Source organism: Chinchilla lanigera, unplaced genomic scaffold (genome assembly GCF_000276665.1).
Source record: "Chinchilla lanigera isolate Chin_1 unplaced genomic scaffold, ChiLan1.0 scaffold00073, whole genome shotgun sequence".
Classification (NCBI taxonomy): Eukaryota; Metazoa; Chordata; class Mammalia; order Rodentia; family Chinchillidae; genus Chinchilla; species Chinchilla lanigera.
In genome coordinates this window covers 8,678,482-8,698,422 of record NW_004955474.1, presented here as the reverse complement: position 1 = coordinate 8,698,422, position 19,941 = coordinate 8,678,482, and the positions used below count along the sequence as shown (strand labels likewise).

Here is a 19,941-nt window from a genome sequence, read left to right as displayed (position 1 = left end):
AAAAAAAAAAAAAAAAAAAACAATTCACATAAAAATGTACAAATAACACAGTTGAAAAGCATCTAAACTCACAGAGGAAAAAGTAATACCAAAAAAAAATCAACTGGATAAAAGAATAAAGCCATGAAGTTGAATAGCTCTGATTTTAAAATTACATGTTAGCAACAATATAACAAATGTGTCTGGATATAAACACATCCTTAGAATTCTCAGAAATGGAATTACTGTGTAAAAATTTATGGACATGCTTTTATTACAGATATAATAACTTTTCAGTTCATTAACAACTAAACTGTATTTTTGTCATAAAATTTTTTTAACTGTGTATCTCTTAAACTTCACTCTTTGACATGCTCCAACAATGTTCCATTCCCACAACATGCCCGCTTTTCCTGTCTTGGGAGCTTTGCCAATGCTATTTCTTCTGTTTGGGTTGGTCTCCCAATTTCCACTCCCCATTCATAAACTCCTTCTCCTGGTCTTCTCATGATCCCTTGAGGATTTATCTCTGACACTCTGGATGGCCCTTCCTGGGAGATCACCTCTAAAAACTCACAGCCACACTCTGCGCTGAAAACTTTCAACAACTTGCTTTCCTAAAACTCAAGGGTACAGTGTCACCTACTATGGTAATCAGTACAGCACAGTCCTTCTCTTTTGACACACTCTATTTGACATTTTTTCTTTTATACATCAAGCTGCTAAGTGCTAATAAAACACATAATAAAACAGTAAATGGCCTTTGTATTAATCTTAAGTACTGCTGCCTGTAATATGATTTTCAAAGCTACATTCTTCAATTACATAAACCTCATGGGGCTGATGATTAATGTCTTTTACACATACAAAAGCAGCACTGCGGCTGTCCTATACTTTATGCCAAGTATGCATTTTTTCCTCCTTCTTTAAAAAAGTACAGATTTTAGTTAGTGCTCAAGAAGTGTCACACCAAGAGTACACATGACCTCAGCTTAGCCATAGGGAAAAACTTACTCATTGCACTGGTGCAGCCTACACCCACTTCAGAAAATTCAATTTTCCTGTAAACAACCATCTGATATTGCTGAAAGTGCTGCCATTGCCAGGAGGAAGTGACCTGGATTCCCACAAGCAAATACCTTTAAGAGTCTAGTAACAGCTACTGGGCCTGAGCCTGTGAGTCATTAACGTTATTAGACACGTCTGTAGCGTTTAGGATTTGCAGGGTGTTTTATAATGCCTTTCCTTAGTCACAGCTCAAGACTTGTGAAGGAAGCAGCTCTTGTCATTATTGCTTTGTAATTTGGATGCTGATCCACAGAAAGGTTAAATACCGTTTCCTGGGTCAGGGAGAGTTTTCCTGACAGAGTTACTCCAGCATTCATTGCTGCTGACACGAGGCTCTGAGGAGAAGCACATGGAGGAGGTGAGGAGAAGCCCTGGGCTATGATGAGACTGCGGTATCACCAGCACATCACCAGAGACAGGCTCTCTTAGATGCCATTGAAGACGACTGACTATGATGAAACTTGCGGGTATGTCCAATTCTTACTAATACTGAATAACTTTATCCTCAGAACTCCTGGGGAACAGCAAAGTCACAAACTGACATAGAATGGGAGGGGCATGAAAGAAAGCTCACTGACACTTGTCACTATACACGTACCAAGATTTTCCATTTATATTACGTCGATGCTAACGCACATAGTTTATATTTACCAACACTGAGTCCTGTTGTATATCCTGAAAGCACCAGGCATTGTTTGAGTTTTCTTTTTTGCTTGAGATTTATCTTCTATATTTACTTAGCATTATATAAATATCAGGGGTACAGGAATGTCTTAATTTCTCTTCTCATTGCTGAGACATCCAACGTGAAGGGAGGAAAGGTCTATTTGGCTCACAGTTTGTAGGGGTTCCAGTCCATAGTCACTTGGTGCCAAGGCAGACAAACATCGCAGAGGAGAAACAGTCCATGGCAGGCACCAGGTAGCAAAGCAACAAGGGACATTCATAACTCTTGCTATCCCTTATATCATGTCCAGGAGACTCAGGGTGAGTAGCACTCACACCCTTAATCCTAGTGCCCTTGATCCCAGCATCACACACTCTAGATCCAGCCACCTCTGAAAAAGCCCCACCTATGACCACATGAGGCTTTGGGGGTGACATCTAGACACAAGCCACAACAAGTAACATTTTCCAATTTGCACTGTGTGGTTGAAAAACTTAAAATTTTTCCTCCCAAGATCTGACAAGTATAAAATTTTAAATACTTCACAGATTATGTGTATATTATATTTATGCAAAGCATGTGTGTGTGTGTGTGTTTTGGATGATCCATGGTTTTTGCACCATTGTTCAGCATTGCAAATAGTCAACATTGCCATTTCCTTTTTAAGGGTCAACAGTGGGATTTTATTGTCAAAGGAACCCTATCACTTCTCAGAGTAACAGTGCTTTCAGGAAGTTAAGTGATTCGTCAAACATAGCACAGCTGCCCAGCATGCCTTGCTCCCAGCTCCTCCTGTCCTGGCCATGTTATGCCTAGCAGTATTGATACCCACAAATATGTGAAAAATTACATTCGTGAGGAAATTTTAATTTAGGGGAAAACATGAGTGCAGAGACTCCATTAGTAACAAGAGTTATAAATCAAATACAGATTGGGATTTAGTGCTGAAAATACTCAGAAATCACAGGATTTGAAAACCTTTCATCACCACTGCATGACCCCTAATCCCGGTTTACCTCGTGTCCTAAGGCACATGGGCAAGGGGAGGATGGAAACCCAGATTCATTCTGGAGGCTGACTGTGACTTCTATTCTAGACTCTAGCTCCTTATAGGCATTTGTTTAATCAGACTGCCTCTGCACATGGAGAGACACAGTATCCGCCATTTCGTTCTTAGAAAGCAAAGTAATTTTGCAAAAATCGGATCTGTAGTCTTCTATATCTCTTTGTTCCAATTACCAACATACTTTTGTTACACTATGGTTCATGGACACACTGATCATAAAAACTTGGCAGCTCTGAAAAGTTAATGGTGTCTAAACTGAGGAAGGACCTAAAGCTTCCGATCTTCGAACTTCTTTCAGTCACATCACCCTCTAAGCAGAGATGAAGCGTGGTCTTTTAACTCCGTTTTTCAGCAGCAAACTGAAGATTTTTCACTGTGGGATTTGGGGGTTTGGTTTGTTTCCCTCAGCCCTGTGACCATGACTTTCCTAGCATGTGACAGAGTTCATTGTCTTTCTTTTGAGTTCTCCAAATGGTCCCCACAGAAAACACTTGGCATCCGCAGCAGCACAGGCAGACCACAGTCTCCAGAATTGAGGAAATGTTGGAAGCAGTTAATATATTCAGCTGAGCATTCTTCCTTGCACTGGGAGCGAGAGCCTGATTTGGACCTTAAAATCTTAATGGCAACAACAAACAAACACTGACCCAGAAAAATTTGCCTCTTCGTAGGCAAAACATGACAGGTAATATGAGAATAGGTTTGAAGTATTTGTAGTCTCTCTTTACATTAAAAAAAAAAGATCACCAGCCCATACAGGCCACTTTATGGAGTCATTCAGTTCTGCATCCCCTGTGTGTGATCCAGGGCTCTTTGCATCTTTGACTGCCTCCCAGCACCTGAGGGTCAAGTATCCCACTGAGAGCTTGGAAAGGAAAGCCAAGAAGATTTGGAGCTGGTGCGGATGACTGTCGAGCACAGATGGCCAGTTATCGATGTAATCTGTGTATCTGGGAGGCATGTGCTGTAAGGAGGCAGCTGCTAACCCAAATGAATCAAGCCACAGTTTTTAAGAAGGGAGAAAAGGTGGATTGGAAAAGGATGGTGGTTTTTTAATATTTTCAGCTGTAGAGGGCTGTGATCGATGGTTAAAAATCAGTATTGTAATCACTGATTGATTTAGGGGCTTCCCCATTACAACCCTAAAGCAGGTCAGAGCAATAAGCCATGTCACTGGGGTAAGGAAGAGACATTTTGCAAGGTCATCCTTAACATTGTTTTCCTGGTATGCTGGATGTATTGTTACTGCTAATTCTCTCTATTTTGAAATAAACTAGCAGGTCCATATTTGGAAGAAGATATTGACCTGTCATTTTCTAATGGGAATAGAAGAGGGAATGCTTTTACTCCTTTTATTGACAATCTGTATGGTTGAATAACTTCTGGATTTTCTATCTATCCATGGTGTAGCCCCATAATGTTACCGGAAAATGAGCCAACATTACTTTGTTCTGGCTGTGTGCGCAGCACTGAATTCTAATTGTGTTTCTGAATCTAAGTCCCAGAATGGAAACTGCCAAGATCCATTCATTTTGATAAATCAACTGTTTCAGATGGCTATCTACACTCAACTGCAGCTGCTGTGGGTTTTTTTTTTCCCCTTGCAAAATGATTATGAAGTAAATGTGCTCCAGCTATTGCTCACATGGTTTTATAGAACTAATGAATTGCTCTGGGAAGCCTGTTATGAAGAGTTTTGATCAATTATTGTATACACATTGTTTAAAAGGAAATATATCATAATTAGGCCAAGAAATCTGTGAGGCTGCCTCTCCTGATGAATGAATTCCTTGGGGGTAGGTGAGGAGTGGTAGGCACATAGGGGTACTTTGAATTTTTCTGGTTATTGATTTTTTATACATTACAATATGATGCATTAACCAACATTGGCTCGTAATTGCTCTTTGTCCAGAGTTTAATAGAGGCAAAATACCTTGTGGTCCCTTTAAAAAATGTTTTCAAAGTGAGAAAGAAAAGCATATGGTCGTCAAGCAATACTATGGAGAACATTCACTTAGATCAAAATGAGAAAATGCATTTCAGCTGTCACTACCATGGCATTACAGCCCTTCTTCAATCGCATTTACGTTGCCAACAAGAATCCTCACCAGATCAAAATGATTAGAATCAGGCCCAAGACAGCTGCGGCCTAGATAAAGGAAAACCCAATGATTCTCAGTCTCCTAGAAACCAAGATACAGGATATGTCATTGATAGCCAATTAGTGATCTGTTCTACACCCAGTACCTCTCATCTGAGTGTGACATTTCCTATATCGTCACTGAACCATTGTTGCTTGTTACAGTTTCAAAAGAAAACAGGTTTTGTTTTCTTCAAAGCTTTCTACTGCAAAGTCTGGGGCTCAGACACCAAGTGATAATAAAGTCAGAGATGATTTGAATAGTCTATAAAAGGAATCATCAGTCCAATCAACTACTGACTGAAGTGGGTTCTTTTTTGGGGGGTACAGGGATTGAACTCAGGACCTCTCCCTTACCAGGCAGGCTCTGTGCCACTGAACTATATCCCTGGCCCCTTCAATCAACTACAATGTTCTTTATTCTATTAATTTTTTTCTAGTAATTTCATGGCTCAAACACTGAAGAGAAATTGGCATGTAAATATACTCTACACTAGGGACTACCAAATGATAGAGTATGATTCTGGACTTATTAAAATATGAAAAATAAATAAATAAAAACAAAATGTGAAAGCACATATCATATAAAAGGAGAGAAAGTACAACATGAAGTTTTGCACATTGATAAGAAATTAGCCCTTTAAGCCTAGGTATAAACATTAAAGACAAAGTAACAAACTCTAGGAAGCAAAGCTTTAAGAATTAAGAACCGTATGAGGCAGGTAAGTGTTGGTCTGATCAAAGACATTTGTACTCTGTACCTAAATCAGAGACAGTCTCTGGGACTCAGCAAAGCATCTTTGTAACATCTTCCTCTGTCCTGTAAAAGAAGTCCAAACCAGATCCTTACGTGAGACTCCATTCCCTTGCAAGTGAGTACTCTGGTCCTTATCAAAGGAATCGTCCTCAGGAATTCTCAGGTCTCCTAGAGTTTCTTGTAAATTTACATTCCTTTCTGTAATGAAGCTGCTCTCTCCCTAAAACAAAAATAAGAACACCACGTATAAAGAGAGTTTGAAAAACAGTGTCCGTAGAGTTAAGTCACTGGTAACAGTTTCGATTTTAAAGCAGTATTGATTGCCACACTCTTTCATCTCCTACCTCACGTTTGTACAGATGAGGCTGTTTGAGGCATGAACCTCAGGCTCACACCTCTGAGGACCAAGAGTAAATACCTGAGGCACACAGGAAGCCATTCATGCAGGAAGCTCGGCCACCCAGCAGAAACTGCCGGCCTTTTCGGTTACATTGACCTGTTCTTCTATCTGGTGAAGCCTGTGAACCCCTTCTCAAAATATTTTTAAATGCACAAACTAAAATTCATGCAATTGAAAATAATGCTGATTGTATTGAAATGTAGCTCATAAATGCATTAAATGTACAGCAGTATATGTATTTATTGAAGCAAGAAATGAGATCAGCGTTAATTTCAAAGAAGTTACAAGTAACATGTCTAGAGATCTACAATTACATTGCGATATGAAAATATTTTTTATTTGTATTAGAGACAAAATCATGCTGAAGTTTGTAGCTTGTGCCCATGGTTAAATGCCAAATGTTAGTCCAACGTGAGAGGAAATGAGGATGTAAGTTTTTCAAATCCTAATTTATAGATCCACTGATTTTTTTTTCCCCAGGGATCCTAGGTTAACAACCTGCTTTACAGAAAGAAACCTAAAGGAAAATTCCCCATTATTTCCTATTCTTCCCTTTCCCCAGTCTTTTCCTAGATCACTGATAATCCCTTCCTATTACTCCCTTCATCTGCAGCTTTCTTTTCTCTCTGTAATTATCTGTCCTTCATTCTTGCCTTGTTTCTCCCTTGATCCTCTTACTTCACTTCCTTTTCTTTTTTCCCTTCTCACAGTCTACTTCTTAGTATACTGAGCACACCAGCAGGCCCATCGGGGAAAAGCCTTGAATCCATCGTTCAGACCCAAGAGTGGAAGTCTGGGCAAAGTGGGAAGGCCTAGTTGCTTCAAATAATACAGTGGCAGCTCACAAAGCAGTGAAGCAAATGAAGTTAGTGAATGCATGTGGATAGTACCAAGTCTGACACAGAGCGAGTTCTCGGTGAATACAGTGACGGTAGTTAGCTGGTCCAGTCAACCGAGCAGACACCACCTGGAACTCTAAGAAGGGCGTGCAGTTGAATGTTGTATAGTATGGGATTCCTTTTCCCTATTTAGAAACCTAGTTTGCTCTTATATTTTGTGCGATACACATAAATGGTGCGCTAATGCTATGGTATGTTTCACACACCGAATTTAGTGGATGTATATCTGAACTTCGGAAGGTAAGATGCTCATATTATGCCTAGAACCATGTCACTTAGCTTGATAGTGTATAAAGAAAAACAATCACATCCACCTGGGTCATGAGAAGAAAGCTATTATAGTATTTCTATTCAGGACAATAAATTAAAGTTTTGTGATTGTTTTACTTTGAAATCCAAAGTACATTGGCTTTACCTGGACATATCCAAAATGATGCCTAAGAACTTTTAAAACAAGAAAGTTATTTATTAAAAATACACCTCATGTATTCAGCACACTCAAGTACAGTTCTATAAAAGTTTTGTTTTGACAATAATCCCTTCTCACTCTCCTTTTCCCTCTCCCTCCCCCTCTTTCTCCTTCCCCCTGCCTCTTCCTCCCCCTCCCTCCCCCTCTTTTCCCCCTCCCCCCACCATCTTTTTATTTATTCATTCCCCATTAACCATAACATTAAAATAAAAAGAGAATGAATTTTTTAAAGTCACTTTCCATTCTGGAGCTTCGTTAATTTCTTCTAAGTGCACTTTAGTGCTGGTTAATGTGTATCTGGGGGTAGTGAACTGTTACTGCACTATGGCTTATTTCTCCAGATAGAAGCAATTAGTTGGAGTAGCCAAATCCTCCACCTGGCCACCATCAGCATATGCACAGCTCCAGGAGGAAACAGAAAGCTGAGTGTTCCTCGGGGCCTGTTTCCTTTGGTTTTCAAAATCTCCACTTTCTCCAGTGGGCTGAAGTACTGAGGACATATTTATGGAACACAGACCATCTCTGGTTTTAACTCTAGCAGACAATGAACACAGCTATTTCTCCATTCTGGTATTTTAGTAGCAAACTAAGCTCTTTCTCTCTTTAAAAGCTATGGCACTGACAAAGAAGGAATCTCTAAAGTGTACTTGCTAATTTGATACTGGACCTCACAATTTTCTTAATGTTATGTAAGAAAAATCTAGAAAATATTAGCGATATTGATATAGGACTGCTGATAACTACACTTTGGAAAATGAACAGACATTGTACTGTGACGATGATTTCTTCTTAGGGCCACTGAACAACTCTAAAGCCCTAGGAGTTAGAATCTAATAATTTAGGTATAATTTGATATAAACCAGTTTGAACATATTAGACAATTGCATCAGTCTTCTTCCTAAAACTTGGCATAGAAAGTACACCCCATAGATATCACCTGATGGGCGGGCATTTCAATGTGGAGAGGTCTGGATTTAAAAATGAAATCTTAATTCATACTGGAACTTGGTACCCAAGAAAACAGCTATTTTCAACTAACGACCTATTATATAGTATTCAACTAAAGAAAATGCTAAACATCTTTTACAAGACCAGCAGAGTCAGGAAGTATGTAAAAATTTTAGATAAATACGACATACTATAATATTTTCATCCTACATGAAGCACTTGTAATCAACTTCATATTTTTATTTTGAACTATATCTTTTTCCTTTAAGTTAGATTTCAACAAGAGACCCATAAGAACTAATATTAGATGTCTTGGAATTTTCACACTACAAAATGAGTCTTCTTGTCCTTGGTCATGTTTCCTCTGGCGTTAGAAAATTCCAAAGAAACTACTATCCCAGCAAGCTGAGGGAAGCTCCAAAAATCTTTCAATCAACTAACAAAATATTGCAGATTTCTCCTTCTAAAGCAAAATAAGGGGCCAGGAATATAGCTCAGCGGTACAGTGCCTGTCTTACAAGTGCAAGGTCCTGAGTTCAATTCCCGATACCAAAAAAATAAAAAAATAAAAACTAACTAACTAAATCAAATTAACACTTTCTTTTTTAATTATTTGGGAAAACTCTCTGCTAAGTAGTTTCTTCATTTAGTGTGTACAATTTAAACTACAATTCCCGTTGTCATTTAGCTGTGGCCCAGGGTCTGGCACATGGAAGGTACTGCAGAAACATCTTTTGAATTAATAAAAGGCTAGTTTGGTAAATTAATTAATGAATGAAGACTACATTGTAACTCTTAATCGGTAACAACTTAGCAGAAATTTCCTGAGAAATGTTCTTATTGACATTATTTTCATGATATCATAATGTAAAATCATCACATTTTTCCTATTGATACTTTTTAAAGTATTCAAGTGTAGAATGCTACTATAAATTTCTCTGCATTAGAGGAAGTCAGAGAGCAAAGCCAATCAAGGCAGGAAATTTTTCCAACCTTAGTCATTTGCTAAAATAATCTGTTTTGCCTGTTGTTCTAGATTCAAAACACCTTTAAAACAATTTGCTTTTTTCTCTTGACTCCTTCAAGAACCAACTTAAATCCCAGTTCTCAAATGTGAAAAGGATAAAAGGGAGGTATAAAATGATATATTCAAGGACATGGTTTCAAAGAATTAGATTGCTAGATCGCCTCACAGCCTAGTCTCTAAATGACAATTGCTGTGCTTTTTGCTCGTATTAGCAGAATAGTAATATATATGTCATTTTTATTTCATACAGGAAGACTAGAGGTAGTTACCAGTGAATGGCAGTAAATTGTACCAGATGCCAAGTAAATTTTAACATTCTTTTAGATGCAGTTCTCATATTCCCTTTCTCGTATTTTAATTTTTAGATATATAACTCAAGGTTTCAATACAATACCACATAAAAAAGATAATTTCAAAGTTGTATACCAAACAGCATCCTTCTCTTGTGACAAAAATCCATAGGTTTTTCAAGAAATTATTCTGCATCTACCCAACAGAAATGTAAACCCATATCCATGCAAATAGGGCTGGGGATATAGCTCAGTGGCACAAGCACCTGCCTGGCATATCCACAAAAATACTTAAAAATGTGAATGTTCACTACAATCAAAAAGTAAAAAAAAAAAAGTAAAATACAAATGCCCATGAATTGCTCAACAAATAAACCATAATGTGGTCCACCCAGACAATGTAATATTATTCAGCAATAAAAAGATGTACATTACTGATAACTGCTATAGAAAGAACTGCAAAAAACATCAAGATAAAAGAAATAAGTCAGATACAAAAGCCACACACTGTACACTTCAATTTAAATGAAATGTCCAGATAATAAAAAGTCTATAGCGATAAATAGCAGGCCAGTCGTAACCTAGAGCAGAGCATGTAGGCAAAGAAGAATGAGGGATAAAAAAAGCTTTAAACTTAGAGATTGGTGCTAGCAACATGACATATACATTTGCTCAACAATTTTGAAAGTCTACACTTAAATAGATGAATTTCATGATATGTAGACAACTCAATAAAGATATTAATAAAATCAAACACTTTTATTACAGAGAAAAAGCTTGAATAAAGAGATTTACCAAGCAAGAAAAATCTGTTTTTACTAAAAAAATATGTTTTTACTAACATCTCAAATAATTATCAATCAGAACTGACAATTTTCCCCCCTCTGGTGCCAGGAATCGAACTCATGACCTTGCACTTGCCAGGCAGGCACTGTGCCACTGAGCTAAATCCCCAGCCCCAGAACTGACAAGTTTTCCTTCCGGAAAAAAAAATGATGGAAACATGAGAACAGGCATTCCCTAAACTGCCCCGTCTTCCAGCATTCTCTCTCAACTATGACATTGCTCAGAGGGTACCAGGTGCCTCCTACATACAAAGCATCATAGCAAGTCCTTAACAGAAGAAAAAACAGTAGTACTACCTCAAACCAATCGAGACTGTTTCTCATGGTTTCCAGCCAGAAACCTTTTCTACCGCCACTAAACTAGAGATGCCACAAGTATTGGTGAACACAGCCCTGTAATTTTATGGTTCCCAGGATCAGCAGAGCCATTTGAATCAGTGTAAATTCTCTTCTCTATTCCAAGAACCACTTCCCTAAAATTCTCTTCAGCCATAGTCCCCATCACCTGCAAATGGCCTTGCTTCTACTTCAAAGAGAAAATCGAGGCCACTCTGAAGAAAATCATCTAGGTCCTCTTTCCACTTAACCAGTGACAAACCCTCTTGCCTCTGCCCTTTAGCCCTTTCCCTTCCCTTGGGGGTCCACATGGAGTTGTCTCCCACACAGTCAAGCTCTTCCTAGTTAGGTCTTTTCTCTTGTAATACAAACACATATAGTCATCCGCCATTTTGAAAACAACCCTCAAACTTACACACCCTGCCACTTTTGCCCTATCTCTTCCATCCTTTCACTTTGTCAAAAGCTCTAAGACTCCTGCTTCCTCTTCCTGAGCACTACCTTAGATCAGCAATGACACGCTGGTTGCTCTATCACTGGTTTCTCAACAAGCCTTGGTTACTTGATCTCTCAGTACTGGCCTTTGAGGTCTTACAGTGAGCTATTAGAGAGTGTTGGGTATCCTCATACCCCCACCATCATTCCAAACTGCCTCCTGCACATTCAACTTGGATGGAACACTGACAATCTGTACAAACTTACATACCGCATTTTATCAAAACTAAGCCACCACCAATTATAAAATAGAGGGAGAAAAAGAAGGGGGGGCAAAAATGTATACATGCTTCAGGGAAAGAAAACTTGCATAAATATTTTAATACTAAATTTATTGAGACATCATGAGATTAATACAAGTTACCTTTGGCCTCTACAATTACAGGAGGTGCTCAAAGGGGTGGTTGTTAGCTTCCAGACATTTATTAGTACAGTGACCTGCTGCTTGGGTAGCCTTAGAAATTGAGGTTGCTGTACATGCATTTTCAGTTTCTTCTCTAAGGGCCAGCAGTGTAGTTGTGTTTTCTGCAATATATGACATGCTCCAGGGTCCCCCAGATGAGGGTAACACCATCTGTTGAAAAAAATAACACTATTTTTCTTCTTATTTTTCCGAAGTGTGTATGCATTTTTTTTGGTGGAGACTGTATATCACTTAAAAATGAACATTAGCAAATTGAGAGCTATTTACCTGTGGAAGATACAAACACAAAACACATTGTATTACATTCAGTGAGCCATGGCAACGAAGTGAGTAATTTCATCAGCCGAACTTCAGAATGAAAGGTGTTCTGGCAGCTGACAAAGCATGAGCGAGGGCGCAGGTGTTTGAAAATTCCTGGTCTGTTTGAGCAACGGTGGTATTTAGAAAGACCAAGGCCAACTTGAGACAGCCTGCTATCAAAAGCGTCTGAATAACCAAGCTACCTTAAAGCTGTAGGGTAAGTAAAATAACTTCATGGATTCCTATTGGAACAGACAGGCTACAAACGACAGATAAAGAAGAGAAAAAGAAATAGAAGTTTATTAACCCAGGGAATGAGTACTAAAAGAGGTTACTGTGAATTCCAGCTTCTAGAGCCTCTTCAACAAAGAACACTCAATATTTAGAGAAGTAAAAAGATGATAGAAAGGCACTTGGAGCCTCTGGAATGACAAGTTGGGGGAAAATAAATAACTACAGACAAAGGTTACTTCGTTATCAAAGCTTGTTAATGTACATTCCTCTGATAGCATTTCCAGGCTGCTAAGAATCGAAACAGTGTGATTAGAGTACGTTTATAATAATGATGCAATTAACAAGTAAATTTGGTTATTTCTGTTGCAACATTTTAAGATAATAACTAGAATTATAGTTGATAATGTTCTACCAGAGCCATCAGATTTCTGGAAATTTCATACAATTTCTGGAACACATATTAATGGCATTTTCATGTAACTCAAACTTAAATATTATTTATTTCACAATGATTCCTGTACAAATTTGACATTTCAAATAAGTCTGATTAGTTTAATATTTTTCCTTTTACAAAGACAGAGATTAAATTCTTCAAGATAATCCAGAGATCCGTCTGGAAAATGCTGAAGTTAATTGGAAGTTCAAAAAGATTTAATTTAGGAATTTATTTGAATGGGTTGTCAAAACATTTAAAATACCTGAACATATATGGCCACAGACCACTATGAAAAATGATCAGTCATTTAACCAGAGTGATAATTAAAAGACTCAATGGCAAATGCAAAAAGTTAACTTAGCAACTACTATAGTTGTAAAAATTTAGAGCTGTTCATAAAGAGGACTGTTTTCTTAAGCAAAGGCCTGATAAATAACAACATGAAGTTCAGAAATTTTTCACAAGACACAAAATTTTTGTTTTGTAGGTAGATCATTCTAATGGTAAAAAATCTTTCACTATCTTTTATCAAGAACAAACAAAATCACCAAGAAAACTTTAGTGGCAGTGCTGTCTTCAAGGTCTGAAAGTCTATCTTCCAGAAGAAGACATCCTCATCCATACCTTAAAACTTTCCTTACTAAAAGTATATTTTATTTTCCTCATATATTTTGCCTAGAGTTGTCCCTCTTACTATTTCTAGGAGTTTTAATTACGTACATTCATCAGAATTCTTGACTCCTAGTAACTTTAATTTCTAGAAGCATGTGCTTCCTCATAACAAAGTTTTTCTATGTGACACAAGACATGCTTACTGATAAACCTAAATGTGTCTAACTACTCTATGCCATATAAAAACAAGATGCCAAGAATATATAAACTTAAACTTATGCTTAGTAATTAATATTTCAATACTTTATCTTATTTGGAAAATTATCTACATTTTCAATAAGTATTTATTTTTTAGCTTAATTTAGCAAAACTTAAAGGTGTTAGTTACCAAAGAGATTTGGGAAACAGTTTGTGAGGAGGTATATTAAAAACCATAATTATTGTTTAAACATCCATTTATAAACTTTTACCACACTTACATCTATTTAACTCACTTGTTTTTAGCAATTATGCTTAGATTACTTATGAAACTTTAATGAGGCATTAAACAAAGCTAACTATCCTCTCAAGGGCTTCTCTGTGAACTATTTTTGTAGCACATACAGGTTAAGCTGTCGTCACCATAGCAAGAACCTAAAAGTTAGGGGCTGGAGATTTAGCTCAGCGGCACAGCGCCTGCCTGGCAAGCACAATGTCGTGAGTTCAATTCCTGACACTGGAAAAAAAGCAAACAAAAAAAAAAAGAACCTAAAAGTTAAAATACAGGTTTTGCTTGTTTTATGAAATTAATAACCTTAAACTAGTTTTATTTACCAAAAGTTTATCAAAGTAACGTGTATGGTTTACATCTGGATGTACCCCCCACCAATGCCTCAGGTTCTCATAGCTGTAGCTCCTGGGAGGGTTTTGGATCACAAGAGCTAAACGTGATTTTTGGAGGTGACTGAATCACAAGAGCTAAGCCTGATGGGAGGAGGTGGACCACTGGGAGTGTGATCTGGAAGGGCCTATCTCTCTCTTTCTTCCCTTTATCTCTTTTTCTACTTCCGCACTGCTCTACCTGGAGCAAGCCTCCTCTGCCATGCCACCCTGCTTTGGAACCACTTAGCTGTGGGCTGAACCCCCTGCAAACCATGAGCCAAAGTAAACCTTTTCTCTTTTAAATTGTGGGTGTTGGGCATTGTGTCTGAACAGTGAGAAAGTAACTAAGACACAATACAAACTTGCAAAGCATTTGAGTAAGTTCCTATACCTCAGGCAGTTTTAGGAATGTTTCATTTACAAAAGTACTCATTTTTCTTTAAGCCAATTGGAGCTCTTTCACAAATTAATTTGACCGGTACCATCCAGACATAGAAAAACATCCCGTATGTATGACATACATACAAAAATATGCACAAATATACAAGCAGATCTCACAGCTCTCTTTTTAAAACCTTAGCCACCTGCCAGATACTAGAATACAAAACTCACTAATTTATAAAAGAAAAGCTGAATACAGATTATTTCTGGCAAATGAAATAAGCCAGGGTGACCTACTCAAATAGCCCAATCTTCCTTCCAATATTTATGGAAAAGACAAGATTTTCCATTTACCCAATTTCCAAATAGCCTTTTGGACTTTTCCCTTCTGATGAATCACCTCCCTGAAGTTTGCATTTCAAAAGAGCAACTCCCCAATTGATATCTCAAAGGTGATCTTATGGTTGGGATCCAAAATGTCCCCTTAAAACCTTGTTGTACTCAAGGCTTGGTTGCCAGCCAGTGGGATTAGAGAATTGGATGGGCCCTGAGGACTCTAACTTCACCAAATGGATTGATCCACTGATGAGTTAGTGGTGCAGTGGGTTTATTGGGAGGTGCCACTTACCTGGATGAGATGGGTCCCTATGTGTGCCTTTGCAGGGTATAGCTTGTCCCAGGCTCCTTTTCTCAGGCTCTTTTCCTGCTCACTCTGCTTTCTGGCTGCCAGAACATGAGCAAGTTTCCTCCACTACACCCTTCTGCCATGTTTCTCAGGACAGACCTAAAAGTAACGGATCCAGCTGATCATGATCTGAAACTATGAGGTCCAATACTATTTTCCTCCTGTAAGTCGTGCATGTCAGGTATTTCATCACAGCAATTCACAGCTAACACTGGCACAGAAAAAAGAATGCAAGTTTTTCTCCATGAAGAAGTCTTGGGGCACATTTGCCTACCATCAAGGTGAAATAATTTTAAGTGCCACTCCACTTCTAACTAACATTTTCCAGCATCAGGGAGCTATTTTCAGGGACCCAGAGTCCCATGAAAGTTGGGCCCCAAGTTCAAGGGACTGAGGGACAGAAAGAGGAAGAGAGAAGTCTAGCAGAGGGAGAGGGACAGAGATGGCAGAGACCATATCAAGGATATAAGGGGAACAAACTGAAAGGTAGAATGCAGTAAAAGGGTGGAGGAGTAAAAGTAACAAAAGAAGAGGCCTTCCAGGAGCAAATTTGGGAAGACCTGGAGTTTCTGAATGGTGCCAATCAAGCACCCGTAGGGATTCAGCTTGACCCAACTGCAGCCATCTTCAATTGGAACCTCCAAGTTTGCTCTGGGTGATCACCATCTGTTTCCCCCCATAGACTTTTCCAGTGTGCTACAGACAGACAAAACCATTTCAGTGAGACATGGAGCTTTATCAACAAACCGTGGCATCATTAAGTACCAGCAACACACATCTTTGAACTAAACCAGGTAGATTCTGGTTTGGATAGAATCACTCTTGTCCTGCCCAAAATATAAGGGACCTCCTTCTTACCCAAATCAGAGATCCACCAGTCTTGATGACCAGGATCCAGGATGCTTCTGTCACGAAGTCCTCCAGTAAACTGTACTGTGTGCAGATCTGCATCTACCTGCCTCTCTCTTGTCTTCTTCCAACTCAGGGGACCTTGGGGCCAGTTCTGCCAAATGGTGACTAAATCTTTCCACAACAAATTTATACATCATCCTTAATTTAAAAAAAAAAAAAGGAAGCGTGCCAACAAGAAAGGAAGTTGACAGAGGGGGTGGAGGATATAGTCAACAAAAGTTTAAAGTTTCCCAGGGGAAAATTCCTATGGAAGAGCAAAATCAAATAGAACAGAGAAGACTTTAAGAAAAATGCTGTCAATCTTTTTTGGGGGGAAAGGTATTCCTACCAAGTGACACCAGCCTAAAACCAATAATCCGTTTATACATTAGCCACAGATGTACTAGGCATCTCCAAAGGGTACAAGGATGCAGCCCTCGTAGTCTGAGCAGTCACTCCCAGAGGCAGCCTAGAAAAGCAAAGACCTTCATTGTCACCAGTGGTCAGAGATAGTGTTTATGTGGGGCTTCCACAGAATAGGGAATGACTCCAGTCACACACCTGCTGAAGTGTGATACCAGGCAGTGGTGTCAAATTTTCCCAGTATGAACCAAAAGCAAGAAACCCTGAATGGACAAAAGCCATCTGTGGACTGGAGCCTCATGTGACAAACTCCCATAAGAGCTAACACAAAGCACTTCATGTCAGGCTCCCACCCTGCTCAACTGACTGCCTGACATAGGTCAACACTTAACACTTCCCAGCAGGTAGAGACCAGAGAAAATATTTTCTGTGGTCACAGGGACAAACTATCAAGACATAAACAGGAGTCAATCACTAGCCATAGAAGGTAAACAGTCCATAACAAACGGTACCCAAGATTAAGAGTTACAATTCAAACCAATTCTTACAATTATGTTTTTTTCTTGCTAATCTCAGTTTGGAAATTCAGGGACAGAGAAATATTTACCTTCCTCTTATAACTGGGCATTATAGAGATCTGGGAGAACTGACTTTTGTTAATAACTAAGTAAGTATACCTTACAGTATATTTATCTATATAATATATATAGCCCTTATATATGTAGACATATATATACATATATAACCCTCATATTTATGTATAAATATATAAATATATATTTTTATATTTACATATAATTTTTTTATATTTATATAGCCCTTATGCTGGCTTCTGCCAGGTTTTTTTTTCAGAATCCCATCTGCAGGCTCTGAAGCATGTAGTATGTTCCATAAAAAATCTCACCCGCCAGTATTCAGATCTATACAAGAAGGAAAATAACCCCATAAATTCTTTGTTGGAGCACATATTACAAAAGGCAGATTAACAGGAGAAAAACAAGTAACTTGTGTTTCATATGTACATGTGAAAAACACAGGGAATAGGCAGCTTCCAAAGAAGTGGTTTAGATTCCAGTTTATGTAGCATCTTCAACCAAGAATGGTAAATTTTTATGGAGTGACAAGACAAAGGAAAAGGATTTGGGACACTCAGGGTAGCAGTTTGAGGACAAGCAAATAACCAGCAAGGTAACAGTTCATTAGTAAAACTCGCTAACATCTATCCCTCTGGTACCATCTCTGATATCAGGCCAAGAAACATCTAAAGTTGTTCTCTGTGATTACCCTTTCCCTTCCCTGGTAAAAGGAGCAAGATATCTTTGTCTGGGAATCTGTGACCTACCCGTAGGCAAATAGAGGCAGGTGTCACAGCTTTCCTATATCTGATCTTCTTTACTTTCTTATCTCTGACTTTCTGACCTTCTGATCTTGGATCTACTCATTTTACAGCAGCATATTCTGCTTCCCTGCACAAGCACCCCTCACCCTTTGGCTCTGAAATTCACCTTGTTCTCTACATTCAAACTTGCACTGAAAGACAGTCTCATTTTAAACAAAAATGCACTACTTTAGTGTTGAAACTATCTTCTTCTTTTAAATGACTCAGAAAATGATTACACAATTTTAAGTATTCTGTAACTCAAAACTTAGCAAGACACACTATGTCCTTATAGTTCTATAGAAACTGTTTTCTTTAAAAATGCGGGTTAAAAGTGAAAGGCAAAATATCAACAAAGGAGAACGTTTCATTCCTGCACAGATATTTACTAACAGTATTAGGCAGAAAGGTCCAAAATGTGCTAGGGTCTATGGGCAAATACCAAGGCTAGCCAGAAAACATTTCACTGGGTCACAAAGACATAGAACTAGTGAGACATTGGTCTTTCTTCTTCGTTTCATTTTGGGGATAAATAAAATATGGAGAAGATAGAAATCAGTACACAGCTCCTAATTTTCTCTGCCTCAGTTTATCTTTACCTGGAAAGGGTGGAGGGAATTTAGTTCAAGGGAGATGAGGAACAGTAAGACAGTAGTCAGCACCATTCACTATGGCCACAGCTTCTAAGCTCAGATGGACTGTGCAGAAAACTCCATTTCTCTGAGAGACCAGAGGCACTTGCAGATGTTCAGAAGGAACAAATACCAAGGAACTTCAAAGAAATCCAGTTACCTCTACTCAAGAAAAACCTCCCACTCAGGAATTGCTGCCCTCTTGGTAGACGAACTGATGCTTTCCAGCTAGTTCATCTCAGCTATGCTTCAGGGCTTCTTTGCCCTGGACACAGTTGCTACACTTCACCTCACAAAACTGTCACCACCTCTAAAGCCACCAACCTCCCTGCTCAGCACAGTTCCAGAGAAGAATCTATTGCAGCAAGCATTGTTTTCTCCCTGATATTTACGTGCCTCACTGTCACTGTATTGTCTTGTAATTGAAGCTTAATGGATTCTTAAGGATGACAATGGAGTCCTTTAAAAAGTCATGGCCAATGCCTATGCTAAATATACTACACAAGTACCTTTTTTCCTAATTTGCCTCTCCATCTATGTCCACAGTCTCACTAAAGATCACAGAAGCAGTAGCATTATTTGGAAGCAAGATAATCACATCAGTGGACGAGTGGTTCTCAATAGGGTAGATTTAACCTCAAGTGAATATTTGACAATGTTTTTAGATATTGTTGGTGATTATAACTTGCAAACAGGTAGAGGGTATTTCTGTCTTACTGACAGAGGCCAGGGATACTACTAACCTGCCAAGAATGCACAAGGAAGCCCTCACAACAACAACAAAAAAATTATCTCACCAAAAACATCAACAGTGCTAAGGTTGAGAAGCCTGAAGTCTTTATAATTCTGATTACAATCTCATTTCTACTTTGTTATATATTTTTGATATACACAGTTACACTAACTTTATTTTTATTTTAACAATATAAAGAACCAGATGGGCATACTGGCATACACCTGTAACCCCAGCACTCTGAGAAACTGTGGCAGGAAGACTGAAAGTTGGAGCCCAACCAGGGAAATCTAGAGACTTGGTGAAAACCTGGCTCAAAATAAAAATACAAAGGGTTTGTGATGTAGCTCATTGGAAAGGCCCTGGGCTTATTTCTCAGCATCGAAAAAGAAAAAGCATCAGAGTATGAACCTATGCTGCACAACCTGCCATATGCACATCAAACCATATTCCAGCATCAGACAAAATAATGCATGTCAGAAAAACATTTCCAGCATCAGACAAAATAATGCATGTCAGAAAAACATCACTTGCTTCATCTCAAACTTTTAGAAAAAGAAGAACAAGTCAGGCCCAAAGCCCAAAGAAGGGAGGAGATGATAAAGATTAGGGCAGAAATTAATGC

At 38.5% G+C, this 19,941-nt stretch overlaps 1 protein-coding gene across 2 annotated transcripts in view; it reads left to right on the top strand.

The window, feature by feature from the left end:
• The first annotated feature begins 1,225 nt into the window (after nucleotides 1-1,225).
• The window catches only part of Cpb1 (carboxypeptidase B1 (tissue)), a 64,465-nt gene continuing 45,749 nt past the window's right edge, over nucleotides 1,226-19,941 (top strand). Inside the window, exon 1 of one of the 2 annotated variants that reach the window (XM_013502714.1) lies at nucleotides 1,226-1,514. The gene's annotated coding sequence lies outside the window, so the exon portion shown is untranslated. Of the gene's footprint in view, nucleotides 1,515-12,200; nucleotides 12,328-19,941 lie in introns of those variants that run through there. The other variant, XM_005401424.2, reaches the window with a different exon arrangement.